Source organism: Elephantulus edwardii, unplaced genomic scaffold (assembly GCF_000299155.1).
Source record: "Elephantulus edwardii isolate Elephantulus edwardi_28Jun2011 unplaced genomic scaffold, EleEdw1.0 scaffold00383, whole genome shotgun sequence".
Lineage (NCBI taxonomy): Eukaryota > Metazoa > Chordata > Mammalia > Macroscelidea > Macroscelididae > Elephantulus > Elephantulus edwardii.
In genome coordinates, this window is record NW_006400133.1 from 295,788 (window position 1) to 305,396 (window position 9,609).

Sequence of the window (9,609 nt, forward strand, 5' to 3'; positions counted from 1 at the left end):
GCAGACTTTCCCATCGCGATACGCTTTTTGATTTCCTGACTGCTGGTACCAAGAGTGTTGACTGTGGAGCCGAGCAAACTGAAGCTGTGAACACTCTCAGTCTCTTCGTCATCCATCCTGACGCTGCCAATTGGTCTAGTATTTTTTTTAAATAAATGAACAAATTTCTGGCAGTTTGCTTTACAAACTTGAGAAGCTCATTATAAAATTTACTTTTAAATGGAATTAACCTGGGATAACTAATGCAATAATGACAGAAAGTTTGAGAATTACATTACAAAACATTAATATTATTAGAAAGCTAATGCAATTAAGACAGCAAATGAAAGTACAAAGAAAGAGGAGGGACAACTGTTGAACAGACTAGAGCATACAATTAAGTGCACAAATGTGATAATCACCTTATTTATGACAAAGTTGCCACTACAGATTCCATAGAATATGATTCCCCCCCCCAGACTAAATGATTAATACATTTACTATACTTTGTTGTACATACTTTATTTCTCAATAGGAAAAGGAGAGACATAGAAAGGGGGAAGGTTAACTATCTGTTGGTTATTAGTATATTAAAGTTTTGATTTGCTGTGATTATGTCATTTTATCTTTACTTCCATATATTTCTTTGTTTTCTTCTTAGGACTTACTGTTTCTCTAATACTTTGTGTTAGTTAAGTTGCCTTGAGAATGTGATTTCTTGATAACTTGGACTTCTCAAATTAGTTTTCTTTCACCCTTAATTCCTTGGACAAGGAGCAAATTTTGGGTTTTTAAAAAAGATTTTCAATTTTTTTTATGTATGTTCATCAGTGTATTTGTGTTTCATACTTTACACTGAGTGAAATTCACCAAAAATAAAATCTGACACTATAACACATCATTCCTAGCTTTCATTGTATATCCTATCCTCTTAGACAGTCCTTGAAAGCTAACTTTATTTTTATTTTCAGGTAAACACATTTTCTGTATATGAGTGATGTTTCATTGCCTTGGGGGAAAAATTCACAGGCTGTAGCTTTCTAATCCTTTCCTCTCTCTACTTAGAATTGGAGTTCATGCTATCTGTGCCCTAAGAAATAATTTCAGAAAATCTCAAAACCGTATTAAGCTATGTTGAAGCTGTCTTGCATATCCTTGTATATTTTTTTTCATGGAGTTGCGCTTTGATAGTTCATACAATCATTTTATCACTTACCTAATTTCTTTTTAGTTGCAACCTTTTAAAACACCTTTCCCCTTGCATCCTTTATATTCTCTGGCACAGGGGTTTATCCTGTCACTTTTGCTTTCAGTGCTTATGTATCTGCAAGAGGATGGATAGAATTTAGACTCAGGCTGCAAAGAGCCAAAAAGAAATGTTCTGAACCAGAATTGGAAAGCATATCTAAATATGTGGGCTCAGTTTGGAGTCTGAAATGAACGGACACTCTTAGGAAGGCAAGAGGTTCCTGGAGACCACTGTAGAATCACTCCACCTCTACAGTCCCCAATGGTTATACATAAACAGAACTTAATGCAATTTTTGAGTTTCCGATGATTTTGCTGTATTGCCTTAGAACATTGCTGTTTATTTTGTGCGACAGGGGTCCTGACTTCAAATGTATCACAGGAATACTAAATTCACTACATTTTATCACTGTTTTGTTCCAAGCCTGATCTTTTGATAAATTCTTTGATTCAGATTTTTTTTTTCTGTTTGTTCAGGGTAGTTCCAAATAATAAAATTCAAAGAGACAGATCTCTTAAATAAAAATTTAAAACAAAAATTAAGAAAATCAAAAGTGTTTTCTTTTGCTAAGCAAAAACCAATCTTCTTTCTGCTCAGATTTTGTTCCTACCACCTCCTCCCTCACTATTGCCCCTGCTCTGGAGAGCTGCTGACACTTCTGCAAAAATCCACCCTGCTTGATGGGGCTCCTGTGCTCACCTGGGCAGAGGGCAGAAAGTACTTGGAAGGAGATGTCTCTCTAGCGTAGACTTTAGCTGACAGTGAATGTTGAGAGTATGACAGGCCAACTCCCTTGCCTCAGGTTGAGAAAATTCTGACATGTTCTTAATACTCCAAGGATCTACAGTGGCAAGTGGGTGGAAGCTACTATTTTGGGACATCATCCCCAATTGCCCTTCAGCTCTGTTCTTGCTCTGCTTCTGTCTTGCGTCTCCTGCCACACCACCCCCTTCTTATTTTCTCTTAAGAGCACATTCTTCATAGAGCACGAGCAAAAGAATCCTTTTTAGTGTCTGCTTCTGTGGAACCTAAGACTAACTATAAATGAGATGCGTAACTCTTCCAGGTCATGTCTACAGTAAGTTACCAAAGAGAATTTATTTCTCTAAGTAAAGAGTTGCAGTGTTTGAAAGAGTTAAGAGTGCATAGCACTATAAGTGTACAGACTATGAGAGTTTAGATATTAAGTACATAAATTAAGTATAGATTGTGAATGCATAGCAATATGAGTGTATAGAATATAAGCATCTGAGTGCCCAGCACACTGATTTGATATTGTCATTGTCTTTTAATTTCACTGATATCTTACATATTAAAATAATTTTACTGACTCTTTTCCTCTTACTATAATCTATGAATTTAAGTTTCTCCAGAAAGAAAAAAGTCTGTTTAAACATAACTCACAAAGTTCTTTTTATTTGCTGCTAGTGAAATCATGCATCCCAATTTGAAGAGCAGAGAATATTCTCAAGCAGTAAAAGTGATTCTTTCATTATTAGCTTTCTTTGTATTTGTTATAATTTTTGTTATGATAATAATTGATTACTAGACAAAAAGGATCAAACTGACCTCATGGGATTTTTTATTTATGATGTATCTTATGGATATACACACTCAGGGTTAGGCTGGTCAGCAGAAAGCAACCTTCTGGTGACCAATAAACCTTCTGGTATGCCAGTGGATTGAGTTAGACTCTAGGAGTTGTCCAAAGTGGTGGAGAAACTCACAAGGAGGAGAAAGTCACTGCTGGCCCCCCTGTTCTCCCTCATTTGCTTGGAAACTCACAAAGCAAATATTTCTTTTTGTCAATGTGATTAATCTTATCTTAGATGACAAACTGCAACTTAACTCATAGCCATTGTGTAGGAATCAACTCACAGCTGATCCTTCAGTGGTTTTTTTCTGAGATTGTCAGTCACAAGAGAGGTACTTTCCCCATCTTTCTTCCAAAGAGTGCTGGTGGATTCCAACCTCATGAAGGCACTAAGTCTTTGTGTTGTTAGCACACGCAGCCTGTGCTCTTCACCACCTGAGCTCTCTGGTGATGAACTTGTAGTTGATGTATAGATTCACCTTTATCCCCTAAAGCAAAGACAATTTCTTATGTCTGAGAGAGTATTTTAGAAGAGGATTCTGGAGGGAACAGGAAATTAAAAAGTGTGTTTTAGAAGAGTATATAATGGTTACCCAACATGATTGATATGATTGATGTCACTAAAGTGTACATATGAAAGATGCTGAATTTGCATATTTTCATGTTTAAAATAAAAAATCTTAAAAAAAAACCCTGCAGATATGTCTGTGGACATGAAAGGAATGTTAAAAGGGCCTCTTGTTTAGTTAAGAAATCATATCTTTATGTCAGACCTACTCCTTCATGTGGTAGATTACGGGATTAAACAATTCTTTTGCAAGAAAATACTGGAACTTACTTAGAGACATTTAAACAATAAAAGATAAATTATTAGACATGTTCCATTATTATTTTCCTCTCAGGGCCTAAGAAATGTATAATCAAGTGATGATAAATTACTGTGATAGCCAGTAACTCTTAATTTATTAACTTGAAACAACAGAAATTTATTATTTTATATTTCTGGAAGTCAAGCATCCAAAATGGATCTTATGAAGAGAATATTGAAGTTTTGAAAGAACTGCATTGCTACTAGAGGCTCTAGGAGAGAAGTTGTCTTATTTCTCCAGCTCTAGACATAACCTACTTTCCTTGGTTTGTGGTCCCTTCCTCTTTCTTCAAAGCCAGCAGTATAACATCTTGGAATATCTCTCTCTCTCTAGCTTTGATACACATGTTTCACTCTCAACAGGAGTCCAGTCATTACACTGGAGGAAATGTTATGATACGGAATAATTTATCTATCTCAAAACCCTTGATTAGCCACATTAGTCAAGCCCCCTTTTCTATGTAAGTTTTCGAAATAAGAATATGGCAATATCTACAGGGCCGTTACTAGTCTATCACAGGAATAAAATATTAGTATCTCCTCACTATATATTATTTGTAAGTATGGCATGTTTCTAGCCCAGTTGAAGGGAACAAAAACTATAAAATATAGGAGAAATTATAAGGACTGAATGCACTGAAGTTAAAAGAGGGCACAGAGGTGCTCAGGCTGTTCGTTCATAGGGTCGCTTTGAGTCGTCTTCGACTCGACGGCATTAAACAACAACAACAACAACAACAACAACATTCTAGAGGTAGTCTACAGACAGAATAAAAAAGAACTAGTATCTATTTTTCAAGTAAAGGGTGGCGACAGAAACAAAAATTCAGATTAAATGTTTGATTTAGGGGTTTGTATGTATAGAGGATTACACTGAGAACCTGACGGCTGAGCCTATCTGGCAATTCTCTAAGTAAAGAAGCTCTGTTGTGCCATTGGTTAAGTGCTGGCAGAAAGACCTGGTAATTTACTTCCGTGATGATTACAGTCTAGAGAACCATGTGGGAAATTCTACTTTGTCTCATGGGGTCATCATGAGACTAAATGGACTTGACAACACCCAACCTGAATAATAATATAAAATGAAGATCTATAATGTAGATGTAAATGGATGGAACAGAAAAGCAACAATATACTTTATAGCCATGTGATTATGAATGAGAATAGTGATTGATTTCCTTACTTACCTACTATTAGATTTTATTTTCTTCCTTCCAAGCCTTTCAAATTTTTTCTGTGTTGGTAGTGCAGCCAGTGATATGTACTTTTGCCTGGTACAACCTTCTGGGCATACATTTTCCTTCATTTTCACCTGCGGCTTAAACATTGGTTTCCGTGGCATTTGCAACTAAGTGACCATTTCTTCTTGCCAATTTATGAACTAGAATGAATGGTTTGTAAGAATCCTGAAGGCTTTTCATCTTTTTTTAAAAGTTTTGTTTTGTTTTGAACACTAATAGTTGTGTTTCGCCATCTATATATTTAACCGTGGGAGACCATCTTTCTCATACCAGTATACAAATAGTTCATAATTGCAATGTGAAAGTCCAGTGTATTTGATACTGTTGTTTGGAACAAATAAAACCTAAGTGTTATAAAATGAAAAGCAAGGACTTTGATTAAGAAGTGGAGGGCTTGAAGTGACACCCCAGTGCCCTGGGATGGAGTTTTGAAAAGTTGGCAATGAATTGAATCCCCTAGTGCTCAGGATTATGACCACAAGAACAAAGCTATTTTTATTCTCCAGGTAACAGCTTTCTTTGGCCAAATTTTCAAAGACTCCTACAATGAGAGTATTCATCCCTAAACAATTAATGCAAATTTAGTAATTGTGCACATGGATCATTTCTCTGTCACCCATTTTAGTCATAAAACAGGGCTCTCTTTGCATCTCTCTCATGCATCCTTTGCTACTGTTTTGTGCCATTCACCTGTTGCTGGGGGCATGGGACAAATTACTCGTTGGTGTGAGGATGCAGGAAGAAGAAATTATCACATTTGTGTCTGGCACCCAATACTAAGCCAAGCATACGTTATTTGAATCAGAATAATTGTAGCCCAAAAGTCAGATTAATCTTGGTTATTAGGAGAGTTTGTTAGGCCTAACTTGGCTCTGGACAATTTCCTGAAGCTGAGTTAATAGGTGGTTATTGTAAAAAAAAAAGTCACTGATTTTATTCCAATTGGCAGTAATCCTGTAGGACAATAGAGCTGCCCTGTATGATTCCCAGGGCTGTGCACTCTGCTGGTAGGGGAAAGATGTGGCAGTGTGATTTCATGAAGATTTACAGCCTTGGAAGTCCCTTAAGGAATTTCTATTCTGTCCTTCAGGGTTAATCTGTGAGAGTCAACAAGCTGCTAATGAGTTTGGCTTGGATTTAGTGTTTGTGGAAACATACTGCCACATTAGAGGGTTTGAAACACTGACTTTTCAGTCAGCAGCCAAATGCTTAACAATTGTACCACTAGGGCTTCTTCTTACACTCTCTATTAAAGAAGATAAAATTTTGGCAGCAAAGAAAAAATTCATTGGAAAGGATTGAGACCTCAGGGGTTCTTCTGGCTTTTGTAAAATTTGAAGTGAACCTAGTTTAAGTGTAAGGTTTTGAGTCAAGAGCCCTGGGGAAGTTAATCAGAAAAAGAAGTATTGTGCTGCCAGCCTCACAGTGTGGACTTTCCCAGAGCACTTCACAGAGGCCTTCAGACTTAATCAACCAACATGGCTCATAGGAGAAAGCCAGAAACTGCTAACGCTTGTGGAATTCCTTTTAAGTTTCCGGGAAGCATTGATGCCTGCCTAATAAGGCCTTTCTGGAAATGACTAACTCCTATTCAGAGTGCACCAATCAACCCTAGACTGTGTTCAGTCGGGTTTTAATTAGACAGTGTAGGATTGGGTCTTTAAGACAGTAAAGGATGGATCTCCCCAGGAGCCAGTTGTTGGTTTGAAGTTCACTGCTTGCTAACACTCCCATTTGCTAGTCTGAGAGGCTATACGCCACTTTACTCTCTATTTCCATGAAACAGAAAAGCAATTGTGGCATTTTTCTTCTATACCATGCATGGGCTGTCAAGCTGAATCTCTGAAATATACATGATCTTTTAAATGATATTAAATGTTGGTGGTGTGTGCTGTTGAGTATGACTAATAGCAACCCTCTGAACAACCCCTCTGAACCCTGTACTAACCTCCTCTCCTTCTGATTGAGAGTCTTTCTCTCCTTCACCTCTCCCTCTGGCCCTTATGCTAGCTTTTGTCCTCTCCCTCTCCCTCTCCGGGGCAAAAGGGACACAAACCCAGCCCTCCCTACCCCTAAATCCATTACTGCCTTTCTCTGTCTTATGTCTACCTCAAGTCATATGAGGTTTTCCTGAAGGAATCCAAAGAGGAGACACCAGACCCTTAGTGGGAGTAGGTGGCCCAGCTTTATGGTTTCAATGCAAACAGCACCAAGCAGGGCAAAGACATGTCCAGCCTGTGCTCGATACTCATGGTCCTGAAGCCAGAGGACTCCACTGTCCCTTTTGGTGCTGCCTGCAACTGCGGGACCATACATCATAGACTGAGCAGGGCAGTAGTGATGATTGCAGAGGGAAGCAGCTGGTGCAGCCTGTTCTGCTCCTCACCATCTTCTGAGGTTAGGAAGGGGACCCCTCACCAGTCATCTTCATCATCTCCTGACCCTATATTTCAGTCCATCATACCTCCTGTAAGTTCACTCAGTTATGACTGTCCTCCTGATGTAGTTTTTTGGTGGGGCTTTTTGTTTGTTTGTTTTGTTTTTTCCTTAAAGAGTGCATTGTTAATTTGTTTTTTATACATATTTCTTATCATTTCCATTTCTCTACAAGACACACTTGGTTTTAGGGCTGTTTGTGCTAGTAACTTTCCCAGCTCCCGGCCTTCATAGGAGATGATACCTCTGCAAATCCTAGCATTTCCAGCTTTGAGTGGATGTTTCACCCTACCTGTAGTGTCTCTCACTACTGCCCCTGCTCAGGGGAAGAAAGGTCCTCTACTAGAATACTTTAATAACCTGCTTCTTCTGTAACAAAGCTGTGAGTAAGGGATTCTGTTATATAGCTGAGGATATTAGTGCCTCTAACAGAGAAGGAAGAGGTAATCCTTGGTGAAAAGCTGGAGAAGGTATTCTTGACGGACTCTCTTTCTTAAAGCTTTTCTAAAAGAAGGAGCCTTGTGGCACTAGGGAGATCTTCTGAGTATGGGGTGATTTACCACTATGCACATTTTACTCCGCTATTCCACCTTTAGCCCTCAGTGGACTTGGTATAAATAGTGAGGAGTAATCAGTCCTTTTTCTCCTCAGTAGAGATTGCAAACATCCATTTATTGTGACCTGCACAGAGTTTAGAAAGTTCTAAATAACCACCAACACTTAAAAACTATAGCATTTTAAAGGAAAAAAATAAATCTACATTTCTGCTGTAACATCAGTAGCTATAGCATCAAGGGGTCCTTATTCTTTAGTTGTAATGAATAGTGCTGAATAGTGATCATTTGCTTTAGACTATCACATTTTTGTGCCTTGTGGTCATAGGACATCCCGCAGTTTGGAATCCCTATATTTGCAAACCATATAATATAACCTGGAAACCAGAGAGAGACAATACAATGACACTTTTACTCAGCAACCTAGACCGGTTGTGGAAGTGAGGGTATCTCTTTATCCCCTCTATGTCCTCTTCTTTTCTCTCTGCCAGCTTGAAGGTGGTCTTGAAAAGTGTGGAATCACAATATAGAAAGAGCCTGGCTCGCAGTCAACACTTGAGGCACAATGTCTATATACAGGATACCCATTTGAGACTTTATTTTAGTATTGAACTCATAGTGTGGCATTTGACCTCCTCTAACTTGTTCTTGAAGATTAAAAACCATTATCTGCCCAAAGATTACGAGTTAGTGACACATGCCTATACTTTAACCCTGCAACCTTTTAACCAATTCTAACGCCAACGTCCTCCCCTACTACATTATTAGCAAGCTGTCCAACCCCTTTGGTGGGTGACAAAAATCCTATTTGCACAGTTCTACCCAATCAAATGTGTGGAAAGAAAGCAGCAAGACTTTCCATATCAACAGACCAAGATCAGGAGCCAACTGCAGTGTATCCATTGCTCATATACAAGCTAAAGTTGAAGCTGAAGAAACTGAAAACTATTTGTGGGAGCCAAATATGACCCTGAATACATCTCATTTGAATGTATAGATCATCTCAAGAATGGATCTCAAGCACTGAACATTGTTTTAGGCTGAGTTCTCTATAGAAGCAAAAACAATGATGGTTACATATCTCTATGTTGCTGTTAATGTTGTGTACCATCGAGTTAGAATGGACCCATAGCTGACCTTCCATCAGGTTTTCAGAGGCAGTTAATCACACAGGAGGAGATTGCTTATTCTTCTCCAACAGAACAGCTGGTGGATTCGAACAGTGTGCCTTTGAGATTACAAACAGCTTCTTGCCACAAGGCTGTCTATAGAGAGATATATAAACAGAGTAAGAGATATTCCAAGGAAATAACTCATGAACTTGTAGAGGTACATTTCAACTCTCTAGATCAGATCTCAAAATGGTGCATCTGAGGAGCCACAGCCCTGATCATCATCATGTACACAGGATCTCAGGCTGCTGACTTGAAGACTACCAACTTCAGAGGCTAAAACATTCAGAGGCTGTTGCAAGGAAACAGGATCTCAGACAGTTGTCTCTGGAGACTACCAGCTTCAAGTTTCAGGGTCATAAATGTGTTTCATTGTTGGCAAACAGAGTCACAAATATCCAACTTTACAGACTACAGAATGCAGGCTTCAGTGTCTGGCATTTCCAAAGGTCGTTGCTGGGAAACAGGGTAACAGTTGTCTCTCTTTGGATACTAACAGCTCCAAAATTAGCAAGT